Genomic DNA, 21,649 nt, shown 5'->3' on the forward strand with positions numbered 1-21,649 from the left:
TTTTTAAATATGTTTCTATGATTGTTTATCTTTATCTCTTGCATTGGATCTTAGATGTTTTTTCTGCATCTCATGCCAAGTATATTCATTTTAAATCGACACGTTGTAAAACAGTTAAAAATTAACTATTATAAATTTTAAAAAGCATGACCCCTGCTTTATTACATTCGGTTTTTCAACAACATGCATCCTGTGTGAACACACCCTAAGAAATGTGATTGGTTTTTGGTGGATATACCCCAAGTCTAATTATACAGCTTTTTTTCTTTTTTTTTTAAATCAACTAGTCGACTAGTTGTTCAGACAACCTATTAACTTGTCAATTATGAAATTTTACGAATGACGCTTTCAGCTTTATAAATAGCACTGCGTTTGAGCTCAAAAAGGAAACCCCTAGGCTTTCTTGAGGTGTCAGAAGGGTTAATTCCTTAGAAAAGGAGTGTGGTTGTAATTCTCAGAATTGCTCGTGCTGAGGTTTTGGACGTGTGAAGGACAGCACAGGAAACGCTGGGTATTTTTGAAGAACCCGTTCATCTGTTCTACCAACTACTGTCGCTCTTTGTTTCTTGACTCTCTGCTGAGGGACTTGAGGTTTCTTGTAATTGAATGCCCAACAGAGAATCACTTTCTATGATGAGATATCGATGTTTAGTCCAAGGTGACAGAAAAAGTGTAGGTTCATGACAGCACCACTGTGTAGGGTGATTTACCTGAGACTGAAACTTAGGAAAAAGAACAAGCTCCATTTTGAAGATAACTCTTAAAGGTGAAGGGACTGCTCACATCCTCCATATTTTTCTCTCATCCTACAAAGAAAAAAAAAAAAAAAAAAGAAAAAAAGGATATTACAGTCATAAGCAGATTTCACTCAGTTGTTTGCACAGGGTTCATGTTCATGAACTTAAGACAAAAAATCTATGGTAATGGTAAATATTTAAAAAATACATTAAAGATGAAGAGTTATCCCCTTATCTTTCTACCATTTATGAAGAACAAAGCTGGAAAGATGATATGAACTCAATCTCATAGAGTCAGCGGATGTTGCACAGTGATCTCACACAGGAAATGCAACCTGTCAGATACTAGCATCTATGAAACCATTCTAACCTCCCATTTAAAGCCCCACAATAGTTTCATTTCATTTTCTTCTGTGTGTCAATTTTAATACCAAAATCCTCCTGGTCACCAGCTTCTATTGCCAAGCAACCTGTTGAAGGTCTCTCAATAAATCAAGCTTTATTCGTTTAATTTTAAACAAAAAGATAGAAAAGAATTTAAAAGCTTCACAATATTTTATGCGGCCTTGACAATCTTCTTAGTTGGTTTTTACAATTTTAGGAGTACGCTTTTCTAAATGTGCTTTGTGATCAGATTTACAGTATCAGAGTCTACTTTCAATCCAAAACAAGGCTATGTTACCTTTAATGGCCTTCACTACAGGTCAAATTAAAGGTTAAATAAACCTTGATAACAATCAGTCTTTCATAGATGATAACCTTATTCATTAAACAGGTATATGATAAACAAAGCAAACTTTAACAAGCATTATTGGCCATTTTAAGGCTGTTTGTGTACACTGATCAGATTTCCTCTTGTCCATTTATAGGCCATAAAGCATCACAGAACACACAGATGGAGGAAGAGCATGTGACAGTCTTATGTGATTAATAGTATATTCTGAGAAGTACTTGGCGTAAATCTGCACAGTCTAAAAGTCAAGAACAGGAAGGTACAAGACGACACCCATTAATGTATATAATAATCCAACAAACTTTATCTTTTCAAGAAACTTCCACCACAATATAATTTTGCTTGCGTGATCTGTGCAATAAAATCAAATGAAATATCTGCAGGTTGTTTCACAGCAAGAGCAGAAGAGGATGATATATGCACTCAAATGAACTCGCAAATAAACACGCAAAACACACGTAGCAGACTAGTGGGGCAGGCAAAAATAAACACTAAGTCCTGTGAGAGAACAAGGAATCAGACCCAGACCAGAATACTAGCAACATTCTGGAAACCAAACACACAGCCAAACTACGCCTGGCACTGCCAACTAGCCTGGATCCTGCCAAAGGGGTCTGACTCATGCCAGCACCAAAGCAGCTCTCACTTAGAGCGAGAATTGAATATGGGGCAGGCAAGGGTGTCAGCACAGCAGCAAAGATCATGGGCACGAAAACGACACCCACTGCAGACTCACCTCAGAGTGTGAAGAAAGCTCTAGAGAGGAGCAGATGAGTCAGTTTGAGAGAGGTGTTATTCAGTGCTCTGCTGCTCACTGGGCTTTTTCATGTGGGAGCAGACGAGAAATGCCTCTAATAAAAGCAGAAATCAGAGTGGATTCCCCACCGCTGAAGATAAACGATGCACAAATCGAAAGAAATTCACCATTATGTGGTGGTTACTTGATATGAAAATAAAAGAAAAATCCTTGTGTCAATGGGATTGACATACCAACACAATTTTCTCTGAAAATATTTTAGCAGTCATGTGTATTTTATATCAGCTGTTTAGACTCATTATCGATGCCAGATATGCAAATGAATCACTGTTTTGATCAAATCGGTCAAATGGGTTTGCAAGAAAGTCTGAAATCATTCGCCATTCAGTTTGATTCATTAAGACAGAGTTTGTTTTGCAGTTTCTCACAGCAAATTAGTAATGGGATATTTTAGAAGACATAAAACAAAGAGCGCTGGATGTGGTGGATATTTACCTACCTATATTTATATCCATTATTATTATTATTATTATTATTATATAAAATATTAAACAGCGTATCAAAATACGGTCATACTTTTTGATACTAGAAATGCCCCTGTATGGTATCTACATATTGGTCAAAATCAAAAAGGGTATGAGATGTTTTTCCAATTTTTTCATAATCCAGATAAAAATTGTGATTTCGGTCCCTTGGAAAACAACCAACACATCTCTCTCAACAATGAATTGCATTTCGAATTCATGTCTGTAGCACAAACAGCGCTTTCTCAATATTGGAAAGACACTATCATTGTTTACAAAAACAGCATTACTTCACTCGTTGTAAAAGTGGAGCCACAATGAGAAAAAGCAAAACAGTACAACCATAAAGTTTTATTGGTTTTATTAAAATGGATTCTGCAGCTCACTTAAGTGCTCAGGTTTCTTAATAAAAGAACTGTAGCTAAACAGAGCTGTAGGTTTGGAAACTACACCATGGGAAGCAGATTTTAATCAACATTCAGCCAAATCGAATGACAGAAGGTTGTCAGCAGGTTTGTTTTAGATTAATACAAATGTAATCACTGCATGCATAGCAGAACCATTATTTATGATTCTAGGTTAATAAAACAAGCAAAAACAGCAAATGCATAACAGTTTAACACACATGGTATCTAATATCTAATCAGAATGATTCACTAACAGAACATATGGTACAATAAAACCCAAGTGAATGGTGTTCAATTTTATTTTATTGTGTGCATCCTTTCTTATTGACCTTTGAACCCAGTAATCCTTTCCTGACAACAGCATTTTGTCAGAGCATGACCAACACAATAGGGCTTTACTCTGTTAGGAATCCAATAGTGTTAGCACAAACCCTCCCGAGAAACACAGTACATACTGGTAAATCCACACATTTTTATATGGGATCCAAAAAAAAGTTGCTAGTGCACCACAGTCATTAGACTCACACATTGCCACAAAAGTGGCTGCGTTTAACACTTAAGAGTTACTAGGACAGCCGGAGGAGTATTTTTAGAGGCCTTGTGCACTGAGACTAGTTGTTTGTTCCACAAAGGGCCTGGTTGGTTCCCATCGCATCCATAATGCCTCCATGGTGAAAGTTTGGCACATGTTAGATATGTGAGATTTGAGCGGGCGAGTGTAATCTCAACACTGCTGTTTAGAGACACATATTGACAATCATGCTTTTATGCTGCCATCAAGGGTGTTTACAAATTTCCCAGGATTCCCGTCTGATTACAGACGGCATTCTTTGAGAACGCTGCAATCCATCAGTACAGGGCATGTTCAGCCCATTATCAGTGCACTGATAAGATAATCAAACAAGTCATTCTCTACACAAAATGTTACTTTCTGTCTCTCAAACAAACCAACATACTTGGAAGAAATCAAATAAGTGGCACAGATGTTTTTGAGATTACAAAAACAACATACTGTGAGGTTGAAAGGTCTAATAACAGTAATACCAACACTTCTACGGTGCTTTTTTTCTAAATAGCGACGCCAAATATATTGGTAACACGCATACATACATATCCAAAGATTTGGCATTAAACTCTAGATGGCGCAGTCCGATACGTCAAACTCAATCTGACAATGACATAACATGTCGCAGCTGATTGGTTCTTTGCGTATCCGCAGCCAATGAGCTTGCTGCTCAGCATTCAAATACTTGGCTAGCAGCAGTTTGCAGCGCGCTTCACCTTCCCCAGCTCCACCTGTATAGATCTGCTATTATTCATGTATGTTATATGGGGGTTATTTCATGCATGTTATATGTGGAGCAGTAGTATTTCTTACATGCTCACAGCAGCATGTTGTGGATGTTAGCAGATCTATTCCGCCAACACCAAACACATTAACATTCTCATGTACATTACCACGCCAATCCCTCCGAGAGTTGTCATGACAGAAATATATACAGATACACTCACATATTCAAGACTGTGAAATGTAATCATACTGTTCATTAGAATGCTGTGATGCCTAAAGTGATGTTTAATTTTCAGAATTACTTTGGTAAATTTATGGGTTTTGTGCTCGTTTCAAATTTAGCAAAACACATTTCTGTATATTTCTCTTTAAACTAATTTTAACTGGCAGATTTTCAGTTTGGTCTCCGACTTTTGTACTCCACACTAGAGCCCTGCGCGGGACTGTTTTTTTAAACCTGCACCCACCCACTCCCGCTGAATTTCTGACCAGGACCGCCTGCTCCCGCAACCTGTGTGTTGCGCTCCCGCGGACTCTCTCTCAGAGCTTGTGAAAAATGTACACAAATCCGATCAGACTAAATATTCGTTGAAGTTAACATCCAGAATAACAGACTTTAAACATGAACGAACACTTTTGCACATTTATCACAACTTACTAAGTTGAACTTTTTCCCATTTCTTTCAGTGAGAATTGAGAATTGTTTCCAGATGTCTGACTTTCCTTGCTTTTGTCAAGTAAACAGCTGCTTTAATTTTCTTCTCAACTTCATGCGTTGACTCCATTTCTATTAAACGCCAAATCACACCGTTCCCCGCGGGTCTCCCGCAAAATTTTCTGACCGTCCGTTCCTGCAGGTCCCATGGGAGCCCAAACCCAATGCAACCCTCTACTCCACACTACACTACTGTTCAAATGTTGGGAATCAGTTGATTTGTAAATCGACTGTAAAATATTACTAATTAACATAACTTTTCTACTTAAATATTTTAAAATGTAATAAAAATAAAAAACACCTTACTGACCCAAACGTTTGAACTGTAGTGTCACTGACCTCTCTGCTCAGATGTCAACAAACATCCAAAAACGAGGCCATGAGGCAGCATACATATTCACAAGATCAAAGGCAGCATTTTACCAACCCTGTTTGAGGTTTTTATACTCTGATAAATTTGCAAAGTGCTACAATAACTACTCTGATCACAGAAAGTCTGTTTGTACAAATACATATTTAAATACATCCTGGCTGCTACAGTAGATGCATTAAACCAGATGAGAGCTGAAACATTTGCAGGAATTTGTCAGTCTGTACTGATCGAGGAATTTGTTGCAGTGCTGTGGAGAGTCAAATATCTCTTTCATCCTTTAACAGGGGTCAAACCAACAAGAAGCTCAGGCCAGCAGGCAACAAACACAGCCCGGAGAAAACAATTAACCCTTTCACAACTAGTCGGTATTACATAGTTGTACTTTATTTGCCATAATAGGTTGTCAATCAGGAGAAATGACTTTGGGCTGTCAACAGGACAATCCACAAGCTGCTTTCAAGAGCCTGAAGCGTGCTTGTTCCTATAATGCACACAGATGATTTGGCATGGCAGTTATTCTTCAGTTAAATGTCAGTCAGTCTTCAGGCAATCGCTGCCAACAATGTCGCCACTCAGGTCAGGTGACTGCAGCTACACGTGACGCTGGCATCGACCCACCAGCTGTTGAATTACAGCATGAAATTGGAGAATGTCACATTCATCCTCACAAAGCCATGAAAATCCTGTCTTCCCGGATTCAATGCTAAGGGTACGCACTGTTTTCTAGTAAGGGGTCACTGACAAATATCTCAGCCGTTTCATCTGGCTCAGGGGGGGCAATTGGGGATTGGAAAGAGGGATCGGATCTGAATAACGATTCACAGCGCTTGTTTACCAGAATTGCTGTCCTTTTGATTACCAATGTAAATGCCTCCCTATGGGATCTGAAATATTGTAATTGCTCCATTTGTGAGCTTGTTTAGAAGGTAATTACCCTGCGATGCTAAGAACTGTGAATCCTCCTTCTGCATAATTTATCATGTCGAGGGATGGAAAGATATGGTAATTTAAACTGCTTTCCCTGTCAAGACTTGCGAACCATGTGCTGTGGATTTTTTCAATAAAAGTTGTTGTGTGGGTGGTTTGAAAAGGCAAGCCATAACAATTCTGTGATCTCAATTCACAGCAATTAAGCAGTGTTTACGAAATACTTTGACATCAACATTGGCAATGAGCAAATCAAACCGCAATATTCAGATGACCCTGATGAATCATCAGCCTACTGCTCAGATACTGTAAATACAGGAAAGTTATCAGTTTGTCAGGACAACTATCGTACGTAACACTCAGACATGGTAAAAGTAAATGAAGCTATACACAATCAACTTAACATTTTTCCAATGCAGCCAGTATCAACTTTCTTTTCCAAGGATGCATTAAATTGATCAAAAGTGACAGCAAATGCTAGATTTCTCTCAAATAAATGCTCTTTTAAAATTTCTATTCATCATTACAGTTTCAACTAAAATATTAAGCAGCACAACCGTTTTCAACATTGAGGATAATCGGCCTAGTTTTTGAGCATCAAATCAACATCAGAATAATTTCTGAAGGATTGTGTGACATTGAATGGCTGTTGAAAATTCAGCTTTGCCATCAAAGTAGGGCATGGCGAGATGGCCCAAAAAAAATTTTTTCCATCGGATCCGTTTACCATTAATGGGGAAGGAAAGACTTTCCACAAGTTTGTTAGACTTTGTGAATAAATGTAAAGCATTATTTCACAATTAAACTCCACAAAGTAAGATACAGTACCTTTTAATTCAGAGCACCATGAAATATTTTTTTCTTGCATTTTTTCTGGATTCTGTTTTATGATTTAATACAGATTTTTTTTTTTTATGGTTGCTAATCAAATTAAAACATTTACAGTTTGATCATTCTTTTGAAATGCAAATTCAAATAATTTACAAAAAAATCTTGTCAAGCAAGATGCAGCAAAACAGAACTATATAAATTAAAGATTTTTTTAAAGCATATTTTAGTATACTATAGTAATATTTGTCAATTTATTCACTTTAAACCAGACTTTTATTTTGATGAGTTGTCGTGAAGGTCTTTGTTTTACTTTCAGCTTCAGTGTGTTTTTGACTTTTTTCCTCAAATGAAACTGTTGGTGAAGTGACTCAGAGCAGCGCTGGAGAATATAGTTCATGTCCTCATATGACGCAGACACTGAAATCACCACGACAAAACCACACCATTAATTTCCACAGAGAACATGCAGACTGATTAGCAGCATGCTCTGACTGGCTGCTGTCCTGTGTATTTTCTGGTGTGACCAGATTAATCCATAGAGTAAAAATATCCAGAGCTTATCACAGTTACTGACATAAATTGTATTGTGGTTCAATATGATACAGTTTTATCACCCAGACCCATCACAGGATTAAATTACATTTTAAAATTAAATATTTTTTCACAATATTGTTTTTACTGTACTTGATAAATGCAGCCTTTGTTACCATAAGAACTTGCAGCAAGCCCAATCTTTTGTACAGTATATAATATGCATTGATTTTTACTAAATGACTTTAAGAACATAAAGGACCTTGCATAAACCCTATGTGATCAATATCGGTGAGACAGGAAACAAAGGAATGCTGTAGTGCAATGTCAAAAAAGCAAAAGTGAGTGCTAACAAGGCCATTTCAACCTCTAGCATAAAACAGCCCCAGTGAGCCCATGAATGAATGAACGCATATCATGGGTGCATGCCCATCAAGCATGAACGAATACTGCAGATTTGGCATTCTTCAGAATGACTGCACAAACACAGAATCCAAACCAGCTCTGAGGTGGCCCGAGTAGCTTTGGAGGTGTGCCAGGCCAGGTCCATGTGGGTGAGGTAAAACAAGAGAAAGTTCTACCATGTATGAATAAGAGAACTTGCTTACCCCGAGACCCAGACATGAATACTGATTATGCAGATGCTGCACTGCAACCACAGATCACTATCAACTGCTGACGGTGGAGGTTTTACTGCCGCAGCTGCATGCACAGCCAGGAGAAAACGCTCAGAGGCCCCTCAGAGCGACAGGGCTGCAACAGCCTCTCTAGGACATTTAATTCCCCCTTTCACAAGGGCAATCGGGGGGTTGAGAAAAAATAAATAATTGTAGCTCAGAAATAGTAAAAAAAAAAAAAAAAAAAAGTGACAGGCACTAGCTATACAATAAAGAACAAATGTCACTTTTCAGAATCATACAATAAAAAAGGCCGCGAAACAAAGAATCCTGAGAAGAATTAAGAAACATACGAAGAATAGCTCCGGGTTTGAGGTGAATTCAGTGGGGAGTCTTGTGCTATGGAAGAACAGCATGTAAAGAAGAGGTTGCTGGTGGCAATGACAGAAACAGGAGGAATGGGTCAGATTGATGAGGAAAACCTTCAAGCTGTTCCAAAGCTTCAGTGATGCCCACTGGAGACACAAAAACCCAGGAAGACCTGTTATGGCAGGAAGGAAATGTTCCAAAACACTAATAAAACAGCCATTTTTAGTTAAAATTCTAACTGTTAAAAGACCTGAGGATCTCAGATAAAGTAGACCGTTGCAAACTGAACTGAAACAACAATGCCACACCGCTTGACATGATTCATTTACTAATTAAACACTTCTTGTAGTTATAGCACTGACAGAATTGATCTGGATGATATTCCATGACACAATGGAGACTGAATGCAAAATGCTGATTGGACAAGAATATGTCTACAGTTTCTTATGGAAAGATCAGCGGCAAATATGCGCCATGTATTGTAAACAGATACCTTGTTTGCTTTGACTAACCATCACTTTGGTTTAGTGTAACAATGACCTAATTTTTAAAAATGGTGTTTGTTCACACGTCAAAAACCACGAGGTAAAACTGCAAGGCAACAACGATTGTTTGATGAGGATTATACCAGGTAAATCCCTCTAGACCATTATATGGAAGTCACTGTGAAATGAACAATGCACTTGTGCTGTCTATTTTTTTTTCCAAGTGAAAGTCAATAAAGCTGAACACCGTGACATATGAGACCGGGCTCACCTGGACTGGCCTCAGGCACACCCTTATGTTTCTCTGTAACACTTTTACACCCTGCCAGATTAAACCCGTAATCACACACAATTCCTCTTGTTGATAAAACACTGTGTTCATTGATTAAACTTTACTCTAGTGAGGGCAGCTGAGGCTAGCCACACCGTCCGTGTAAGCCATTGAACAGTAGTGAAATGTGTTGAAGGGAGGTGACGGTACTACACTCTTAATACTAGACATTCAATAATACGTACTTTTAGTATGCAGTCTTAATGGATTAGGTCATAAAAGCCACAATAAAAAAATTAATATATTTAACGTTATAAAATAAGAATAGTTTATTATATTGTCATTTTATAATTACAAATAGTTATATACATGCTACATTATTAGCATTATTATGAAACACAGCTACTGTATCAACTGGAATGGAGAATTAAAAAAAAAGTCAAATGGGAACCATCAACTGTTTGGTTACCCATATTCTTCAAAATATCTTTAAGTTCAACAGAAGAAACCTCATACAGGTTTGTAATAACTTGAGGGTCAGTAGATGACAGAATGTCCCTATTTGAGCCAATATAAATGTTGACAATGTGTAGTTACTGCATTTTACTTTTGTAAAAGTTTAGACGTTTATGAAGGACGTTCACTCAAATTCTGCAATAACCTTTCTGAGTACATGGTCATAACGTCTTGAGCTATATAAGGACATGACCAGGGCCAGATGGAGCATGTCACAGTCCAAATCCTGGTGACCTGATCCTTGCATAAGGCTACAGCATTACAGCACTTTCACGTGTGGCTTTTTTTCCCCATGTTGGGAGGAACACCTGCTGTGTCATGTCGATACAGCAGAGCGCTCCGCTGCCATAATTCCATTTTGGGACTGGGTGAGAATCTATAGCCAGCTTGCAGCGATGATGTACCCAAGAAGTGCAACAACCGCACGTCAAACACGTTAGCACACAGAGCTCACATGACGTCCCATGTCGGTCAGCTGGAATCGCAGTCAGGGCAGAGCAGCTGATTACCACCAAGTTAAATCAGAGTCATCTGATCAAAAACAAAACTCTAGCAGCAACGCCCAATTCATTTTAGGTTCATTTCCGTTCTATCTGCGGTTTGTTTTTCACTCTGCGAGATACAGAAACTTATGTACTATTAAACAATATGAGTGCGATTCAGTGAACGAGTAATCACACTTAAATAATCAGGTTAAATCTAAAAGTCAACAGCTATAATAGCTCTGAAAAGACTTTGAAAAGACAATGCTGTTGTATAAATCAACCACTTTAGTCTCACATCCCTATGTAAATGCATGGACAGCAGCTCTAATAATTGTAGTAATATACAGTATATTTATAAATACTGATTACAACGTCTACATTTAGAACAAATGGGTAAGATCCAAACAATACTTTGAATGGCCGCGTGAATTCAGGTGAAGTCCCAGCTCAATTTCTTTATACCTAATGTGAAGAAAATAAACAGAATAGGTGGGCTGATGACGGGAATGGGGGGAAAAAAAACAGTGAAGGAATGATTGTCTGGGTTTTTTGTTTCAATCTATTTTAGTCACGTAGTAAGCTCTGGTTTCTCTTTCCGCTGAGAGAGCTCAGATCAGGTGGCGTACTCCCTGTGGTAAAAGATGCACGTGTGGTTGGAAAATACTGTGCTGTATTCAAATGCTGCAGAGGTGTGTGTATTACATTCTTGGCCGTGGCCCACTGTAAGGGAGGGTCCCCACACATTTTCAGGAAGGAGTGAGTAATACAGGGCTATCAACAACAAACCTCACTTATATGGTCAGTCAAGTGAAGAAAAACATGACTGACAAACCACAAAACCTGAGAAGGGCTTTAAGACAAAATCGATGGTGAGCTTTAGCAAACAGTCAAATGTAACCAATACGTCCATATGATATCACACTGGGAAGAATATAGGCAGTTTATCTCCAGCTTGTAACCTATTAACAGCACATCCTGCCCAAGATCTACTCCCATATATCAAGGGTTTGCATGTACTGTAGTAAAACATTTGTTGCTAAAGTAGCTTTAAATAAAAAAAATAAAATAAAAATACATATCTTGCATTCTTTTAGTATTATAACTCAAGATTTGGAGCCTCAGTAGATTCAATGTAGCGGCTAGTCAAAAGTCATTTACCTCAGTGAATGTATTTGTCCAATAGGATGACCAAATTAAGTTTCAAAAATAAAAATTTACAAACGGGTTTCCCCAAAAACAAAATAATGCCATTTGTTAAGACCAAAACGGACTACTCAAACAAACAGCAATGTGTTAAGTATAATAATGATGTTTACACTTTTCATATTTACAACATATGCGCATGTACATTAAATTTGTTCTTAACCTTACTCTAATGTTAATGAATTAGTAGTCCAAAGCCCAACCATCCCCATATATATATATATTTTAGTATATTTTAGTATGAAAGCTATTCAAAAGAGAAACTTGTGATTTGTACAAGTTATGAAAATTTTACACACAAATGTGTGTAAGCATAGTTAATGAATGAGACCCATTGTCTTTTAGTTGTCAATGTATCTGAACTAGCTAGGCATAGAAGTAGTTTAACTGAAATTTAAAGTGACGCACTCCACGTAAACTCCATTTCAGATCAGTTCGAAACCATTGCTGGAGAAACATGAGCCTCAGTGGAACCCGCAGAAGAAACTTTCACTTGCGTTCCATTAGATAAGCAAGCTTGCATTCCGTTTAGGCGGTAACCTCTGACACAGTGACTTCGTCTTTGAGGTTGTGACATACATTTAAAAAGGTAAGAGTCCCACCAAGTTTAAAAGGAGTAGAAACCAGAAGAGAGGAACCAGATAAAAGCTAAAATCCCCTGATGTGTCAAACGGGCGGATAACATTGAGACGCTGCACACATTTGCCTACTAGCTGACACAGAGCATTTCGGTTGCCTGTGTTAGGTTTTCCAATTCAATGCTTGAGAAAAAAAAAAAAAGTCTGGAACTATTCTAGAATTCACTCTTGAATCAAGGTTTGCCGAGGTTACTAGTGACCTGCAAATCAGATCTGGTTTCTCCAACCACATCACATATTAGTAACCACCTTACACTTTTTCCAACCAATGTCTCCAACAGAGCTCAAAATGAGGAACAAGCCAAACAACGGGTCATAGTCTCCGTGAAATGCTTTAAATGACTAACTAGGATTTCATGAATAATGTTTAATCACTGCAGAGGCTAGACGGGAGAAGGGAAGAGTGTAAATGAAAAGAGGATGTCCCCATAATAAAACGTTCAAATATATCTCAGGTCATCAGTTACAACAGTTAGTTCTGGAATTCAGTCAGACAAGGGGTTTCAAAATATTTAGTATAACAGCAGTGAGACATTTCACTGGTAATAAGATGATATTCAAAATTTGGGGTCAGTATGATTTTTTTTTAATTTTGAAAAAAAGTCGCTTTTTCCTCACAAAAGCCACATTGATTCAAAATCACAGTAAAATGTCATATTACAACTTAAATATACTTTAAAATATTTTTAAATTTAAAAACTTTATTTAAAAAGTAATTTTCATTTGATGGCAAAATTTCAGCAGAAATGACCTCCTATCTTTTAAAACTTTTATTATATAACAAAATATTTTGTCACATTAATGCATCCTTGCTGTATAAAAGTATTAATTTCTTAAATAGTACTACTGACCCTAAACCTTTGTACAGTTGTTAATGAATGAAATGACCAATTTGAAATGTACTAGATGTTACCTTCTCATTAACTGTACTAAAATAAGATGCAAACATTTCAATTCCTGTTTTGGGATGTACAATGGAATTGAGTGAATAATCTATTCTTAAATATACAGTAAAGTATTTCTTTTTGTGTTATCTTTTATATCATATATCTCCTAAGAAATATCTGTCCAGCCCAGACAAAGGCCAGCTTATTCAGATGTATACATGTAGTATGCCTTTCAGCTTAAAGAAATGGCCCCACTGAAACATGCACATAGACCAGCAACTAAATGTTCAGACTCTTCACTCCCAAAGAGAAAACCAGACTCACAAAGCCACAGGTTTACTGATGGAGATAATAGTATTTTATTCACACAACAATATATCCCAATACATGCAATAAATAGTCACTGTCACCATCTAGGAAGAAGAATGTCCTGTTTTACATGCATTTACATATGAAAGGCACACACAATCCTTTCTATTCCAAGTTCCAATTCCTTACATAACAGCAACATGTTCTTTTTCAGGCCCCATCACATGAGACAATGGGATGTAACAGCAAAATCATGGAAGCAGAAGTATTAACCAGCCAAAACAAGTGAATCAGCGGAAACCCGCAATGCCAACCGCATTGAGCAAACGTGAGTCAGGGTGAGGAGTCCTCTTGCTTCAGGAAAATATGAACACTATTGTTATGGAAGAATTATGAAAACAATGCACTCACTAGCCATATCAGGCAGGCGGTGCAGCGGTGGTGGTAGAGAACTGTGTAAATTCTGCCAGTTCTATATATGCGTGTTTGAGGGTGGTGTGGAGACAGTCTCTAGTTAATATTTCCCTTCCAAGTAATTATGAACCAGAAAAACATGTGTTTGGAATTAGCATGCATCTTATTTGTGGTTCTCACTACTACTTGATACAGTATGTCAATGACCATAATTCATGAAGAAAGATTGTCTATAACAGATGTTAATGGATGTAAGCTGTGAGAAAGAATTGGAGTACAGGTCATTCATTGTACCATCGCGATCTGGGTTCAACTCTACACTGTACACAAGAGAACATAAAAGGAAACCGCAAACTTAATGATCCTGTAAACTAGAAACGGTTGATATGAAAATCAGTAGTAGTACATTAATATGAGAAGTCAGTACAAGAGGAGATTTGCATTGCAAATGTTAACGGCCAAAGCATCATTCTGACTATTTAAACTGTGATAAGACCTGCAGAAACTTGAGCGCTGGGATTTCCAGGCTTTCTGGGAATGCATGGGGAAAACAAATTATATTCATTTTAATACTACAACTGATATGCTCATGAAACAAACGCTGGCAGGAGGTCAAGGATTAACAGCAACTAAAGTGTATTTACAAGCGCCACAGATTGGCTAATTATATTCATAAAGATAGAGACCCAAGAGCATGAAATGAATGTTAGCCCCAGATGAGAGTAAAAGGTAGACGTGACGTACAATTAGTCATAAATATAATTAAAACCTTTCATCTTAGCACATTCAAATAATATTCTATTCTTCAATCATGTGATGCACGCAATAGTTATAAACCACAAATAAGAAAATGCAAAAACCTTTAAATTAAAAAACCAAACGTCCCTGTCAAGGTGTTAAATGTGCTCAACACTAAACCGCAGTGCTTAGAAAGTCTAGAAGGGAATAAAGGCTTCATCTAGTTATCAAGAATACCCTTAAGCATCTGAAAACAAATTGGTATTTATTTTAAACCTTTATATTTTCAGTCTTCATTTTAGTTTAAGCTTAAGTAATTTTTTTGCGCTTGTCATTTTTATTAGTATTTTTTTTTTCAATATTTCTAAAACTTATTTCAGTTAGCTGCCAAAATTTTCTAATTTATTTTCTTGATTTTTCATCTAACTTTAATATTACTTTTACATCAGCTTTATTTCAATAACTGACTGTTTTGGTTAACAGTAGCAACATTGTTGCATATAAATATTCCCCACTCGCTAAACACTAAAATCTGGCTCATATCAAATTCCCCTCATGAAACCTATACGCAAAACCTGAAGGAAGAATCATGGCTCTACAGAATATTTCCTTTGCGCTAGAAGGTCTGAGTGTGAGAGATTCTGAGTGCGAGTGTGCCAGTGTGCTGTGTGATGACTCAGTCTGAACTCAATGAACCTTCTCAAGCCCATATAGGAAAAAAGATCAGCCCTCTTCAATGGCCCCACCCCTTCTGCCTCTCAGCCCTCCCCTTCCTCCAGCAGCCCCTCTCTCTCTGCTCCGCTGACTCTGCGGTCTGTAATGGAGATGAATCTGACATCTTCCTGTCTGTGTGTACTCAGCTAACTCTCTCAGCTGAGCAGCACCTCTGGTTAAATGGAAACAAATCTCCAAGAGCAACAACGCAACAATAACCGGCTTGACTATCAGATCTATGGAAGGGACAGAGCTATTCCCATGGGCCTCAGTCCCAGGAAAACAGCATTAAAATGTTGGTACGCAGGATGGTAGGGAGACAAAAGTAACACCGCAGGGTAAAATCCACAGCTTCTATAGGAATCCAGGCTGGAGCGGTGACATCATGAAGAAACAGTGCTCATTATACAACCGGGTCCCGAGCAAAGCAAAAGCAAGCTGGTTGTAGGATATACTGAGCTCCTCTTCCTCAAGCTTACCACTATCAGACCAGGCCATCAAGTCTAATGTCATGTGCATGGTCCTTTTACGTAGGTAAACAAGAAAATGGTGAACAGACCTCTGGAGTCTGGACTACTGCTCCAAATGACCAAATGTGGAGAAGCCAACAGAGATGCAAAACATTGATATTGGCCATAATTAGTCTTTATTATTCTCATACTGGTTTCATATATAGCGGTTATTTAAGTAATTCATTAAAACACGGCTGATTTCGTTCAAGTGCACAGTAATACTTAATGTGAACAGCATATGTTTAAAAACCATGTAAATCAGTATCAATTTAAAATGTCAATATATTAGCTATTGTATTGTGCAAAATATCTATTATTCAAAGTAAAGCCAAACTACAGATTAAAACATTGTGTCTCGTAGATAAACGTTTCTGCAGTGAACAAACAAAAACAGACGACTGAAAAGATTCAATTGTCTGATTCTTCACAATGAATTATGTGTTAATGTAAATATTTCCCATACTCCAAAATCTGTAATTTACTTCTAAAATTTACACTAAAAATACAGCTCCTACAATTGTCACAAAGTCTCATGATAGACAATATAACCCTGTGTGTTTCCCTAGCAAATATTTAAACATGCTTTTCAGTGAGTGGTTCTAAAGTGTGCTGGGTAAGGCAGGCTGGTGCCGCTGTGGAGAGGAAAGGCCTGATCTGACAAATCCACTGACGCATCACTGCAGCTGAGCTACAGGCCTGCAGCCGGCCCGCTCTACTTTCACTCATGAAACCTAATGCATGCAGGCTGCTAAACCCCCCCCCCCAAACCTTCCTATCCCTGATGCAGCAGATACAGCTAGAAGTGCTGATTTTTTAAATTAAATTTAAATCAAATTAGTTCTGTCAAACAGATTAATCCCAATTAATCAAAATAAAAGTTTGTGTTTACATAATATATGCATGAACTGTGTATATGTACAGTGGGTAAATAAAAAAATAAAAATAAAAATAAAATAAATCCCCTGCTGATTTTGCCCACTGACAAAGAAAAGATCGGTATATCATTTACAAGGTTACTTTGAACAGTGGGAGACAATAAAAAAAAAAAAAAAAAAAAAAATATTCCAGAAAAATGCATTTCAAAAAAGTTAATGACTTGCATTTGAATAATTTTCAAAGTATTTGACCCCTTCGCAAAACATGACTTCGTACTTGGTGGCAAAACCCTTGTTGGCAATCACAGAGGTCAGACATTTCTTGTAGTTGGCCACCAGGTTTGCACACATCTCAGGAGAGATTTTGTCCCACTCCTCTTTGCAGATCCTCTCCAAGTCATTAAAGTTTCGAGGCTGACGTTTGCCAACTCAAACCCTTCAGCTCCCTCCACAGATTTTCTATGGGATTAAGGTCTGAAGACTGGCTAGGCCACTCCAGGACTTTAATGTGCTTCTTCTTGAGCCACTCCTTTGTTGCCTTGGCCATGTGTTTTGGGTCATTGTCATGCAGGAATACCCATCCACGACCCCTTTTCAATCCCCTGGCTGGTTTCAATTCCCTGGCCCTGACGGTACATGGCCCTGTCCATCGTCCCTTTGATGCGATGCAGTTGTCCTATCCCCTTAGCAGAAAAACACCCCCAAAGCATAATGTTTCCACCTCCATGTTTGATGGTGGGGATGGTGTTCATGGGGTCATAGGCAGAATTCCTCCTCCTCCAAACATGGCGAGTTGAGTTAATGTCAAAGAGCTTGATTTTGGTCTCATCTGACCACAACACATTCACCCAGTTCTCCTCTGAATCATTCGCAAACTTCAGACGGGCCTGTACATGTGCTTTCTTGAGCAGGGGGACCTTGCTTTCTTGGTGGCTATGGTCCCAGCTGCCTTGAGGTCATTGACAAGATCATCCTGTGTAGTTCTGGGCTGATTCCTCACCGTTCTCATGATCATTGAAACTCCACGAGGTGAAATCTTGCATGGAGCCCCAGACCAAGGGAGATTGACAGTCATTTTGTTTCTCTTCCATTTGCAGGAAAAAAATAAAAAATAAATAAAAAAATTTAAAAAAACCCCGCACCAACTGTTGTCACCTTCTCACCAAGCGGTTTGGCGATGGTCTTGTAGCCCATTCCAGCCTTGTGTAGGTCTACAATCTTGTACCTGACATCCTTGGACAGCAACTTTGGTCTTGGCCATGGTGGAGAGTTTGGAATTGATTGATTGCTTCTGTGGACAGGTTGCCTTTTATACCGGTAACAAACTGAAATTAGGAGCCCAGCTCCTTAACTGTATAAAAGACACCTAGGAGCCAGAAATCTTGCTGATTGATAGGGGATCAAATACTTTTGACTCAAAATGCAAATCAATTTATAACTTTTTACATGCGTTTTTCTGGATTTTTTTGTTTGTTATTCTGTCTCTCACTGTTGAAATAAACCTACCATAAAAATTATAGACTGATCATTTCTTTGTCAGTGGGCAAACGTACAAAATCAGCAGGGGATCAAATAATTTTTCCCCCACTGTACATATATACACACACACACACACACATACACATATATATATATATATATATATATATATATATATATATATATATATATATCTCTTTCATACGTGTGTGTGTGTATATATACAGTGGGGGAAAAATTATTTGATATAATTATATATATATATATGGGGGCGTGTGTGTGTCTATATATAGTGTACTCTCTTGACTTTACAATAAATGAGAGAGACAGAAGTTTTAGTGGTTGCTCAAGCGGTCCTCTGGTCCTCTGTTGTCTGAGGATGTGCTGCAATGGTCACGGTAACTCTACTCTCTCAACTTTCACCCAGAATTTGGAAAAAGCAGCTGGACTCATTATAAATTCATTATAACACATTAAAGTATACAAAATCTGTACAATTTAATGTTTTTATGACATTAGGGTGCTGACTGAAACAGACGATTGTAGAATACTTTAAAAACAACATTTCTCAATGTCAAATTGCAAAGGCTTTGCAAATCTCATCATCTACAGTGCATAACATTATCAAAAGTTTCAAAATGGAAAAGTGTTCTATGGTCAGACGAGTCCAAATTCGATATTCTTATTGGAGATCACGAACGCCGTGTCCTCCGGGGTAAAGAGGAGGGAGACCTTCCAGCAGGTTATCAGCATTCAGTTCAAAAGCCAGCATCTCTGATGGCATGGGGTGCGTAAGTGCATACGGTATGGGCAGCTTGCATGTTTTGGAAGGCACTATGAACGCTGGAAAGTATATAATGGTTTTAGAGCAACATATGCTCCCCTCCAGATGACGTCCATTTCAGCAGGACAATGCAAAACCACATACTGCAGCTATTACAACAGCATGACTTCGTAGTAGAAGAGTCCGGGTGCTGAATTGGCCTGCCTGCAGTCCAGATCTTTCACCTATAGAGAACATCTGGTGCATCATTAAACAAAAAATGTCAAAGGAGCACGAACCCTTCAGCAGCTGGAAACCCATCTCAGGCAAGAATGGGACCAAATTCCAACACCAAAACTCCAGAAACTCATAACTTCGATGCCCAAATGTCTTCTAAAATGTTTTGAAAATAAGAGGAGATGCTACACACCATGGTAAACATGCCCTCGTCCCAACTATTTTGAGACTCGTAGCAGGCATCATATTTGAAATTAGCTCATTTTGTGCATAATTTTAAAATGTCTAAAATTTATGTTCTGTGTTCTATTGTGAATAAAATGTTGGCTCATGTGATTTGAAAGTCTTTTAGTTTTCATTTTATTAAAATTTAAAAGACGTTAACATTTCCGGAGTTCGGGTTGTAAATTGATAAATGCATAAATTTATTATATTACATTTAGAATTTCTCTGAATAATTTCACTTTGTATTTTACTTCAATTTTAAATTACATTTTTACATCCGATTTGCTACACCAATATAAATTCAGGAATTGAAGCTATTCTTAACGCAATTCTGAATGGTACTGATATCTGATGCTACAATGTTTAAAAATTTTTTTTGCATGCCATAAGTGTGAGACATCGTATAAATAGTGCCTGTGTGTGTATGTGTGAGGGCTTGTATGAATAGACTCTGTGTGCGAGTTAGCAAGAGAACAGAAGGACAACAGAGAGTTTATATAAACGGACTCGATGAGTGTTGGCTCCTGGACACTAACATTCATCTTAGCTGGCATTAGCAGAGAAAGAACGCTCGAACTTTCCTCTATACAATCACATCACTGTTCCACCACCTCTCACAAATCCACACAGATGTCTTCAAGAAGTGAAAGAGGAAAATGTCCTCAAACCGTGCTGAGTGGAAGGAAACTCAATTACCCACACTTGTCACTAAACCTATCCTCTAGTCTTATATTAGTGGTTTTGTATTAAATAGTCAAATACAGTATATCTATGTCTATATAAATTTTAGGTTCTTGCATGTCCATTTATTCAACATTTGTCCAAACTTTACCATCTTTACATATGCATATTTCCCCACACAATCAGTGCAGGAAATACTCACATCTCATGTTTAGTTTAGCACACAGATGTTGAATTAGCACAGCCTGAAGCAAATATTAACTTACAAATAATCCAAATTAAATGACTAGGGAAATTCAAATGTAAAAACCTGTGAAACGACGTCGTCTAATGCGGTATGACCAGGAATGTAAGTAACATAAGGCAAGAAAAAAAGTAAGGTGACTGAGATCCCAAGTGAACCATAAACTCCTTTCACCCAGTAACAGAAGTGCCCAGATCACACAGCCGTCCAGCAAAGTTGAGAGGTCAACACAAGTCACTGCGGGCTACAGCTGTGCTTCATAAATTAGACCTCAACGGATTGCCGGCACAACAGGTGCCCTCTCGGCCTGAGGGGTGTTGAAACAGTATAGCTCTTCACTTTGGTCTTGGTCACTCACATGTTGAGCTACAAACAACAAAATTAGCCCTTAAGCAATTGAGCTCCTCTTCTATTGGCTGGAGCAGATGGTACATCCTTCAGTGACGCCCCTCGGCACAAGATGAGAGTGTCATGATCTTTCCAGTCTGTCAGACCTCTGTGACACACCAGTCACAGATGCCTCTGGGATCACTGGGATAAAATCTTTGAACTTACCCACTCATCATGTCAATGGCAATTACCAAATACACCATATTCGTAGATGGGATGACCAAGCCAAAATAAACTCTGGATGCCTTTACTTTAGACTTCAAGTATGTATTAATTTTCAAAAATGTAAGTGTTCACTCTCAGTGCTCTCAAAAGTGCTCTTTAACATGCATTACAATACCACAAAAATCAACACAGAAGTTGTCCACATTTTCCTATGCAACTTGTTAGAAACAGCCCAAGCCACAGTGTCTAGTTTAAAAAGTGTCATAAAAGCCCATTAGTAATAATGAAGTCATTTTTATAACTAGTAAATGGAGGCTTGGGCCATTTTTGTACAGAGAGGGGTGACTGGGCGTGTTATTCTACGTATGTGTGTGTGAGTGAGAGAGATAGGCAGGTAGAGAGAATGAAAGGGAACTTTCCACAGATATTGAAAATAACTTCTAATGAATAATTAAATAAATAGAGCTTTCTATAGATGCAAGTAAAGTATAGTGAATGTAATTTCTGATAAATGAAGTAAATAATTTGTATTTTAATTTATTTATTTTGGGCCTCTCACCATCTTTCACTGATATGTTAGCAGGACACAAAAATACAAGTAGAAGT

General features: G+C 37.9%; 1 long non-coding RNA gene across 2 annotated transcripts in view; it reads right to left on the reverse strand.

The window, feature by feature from the left end:
- The window catches only part of LOC306846026, a 59,717-nt gene that overhangs the window by 7,117 nt on the left and 30,951 nt on the right, over window positions 1-21,649 (reverse strand). For both annotated transcript variants that reach the window (XR_013782037.1, XR_013782038.1), the window contains exon 4: window positions 711-806. This is a non-coding gene — a long non-coding RNA (uncharacterized lncRNA). The remainder of the gene's footprint in view (window positions 1-710; window positions 807-21,649) is intronic.

This window comes from Barbus barbus (genome assembly GCF_936440315.1).
Source record: "Barbus barbus genome assembly, chromosome: 26".
Lineage (NCBI taxonomy): Eukaryota > Metazoa > Chordata > Actinopteri > Cypriniformes > Cyprinidae > Barbus > Barbus barbus.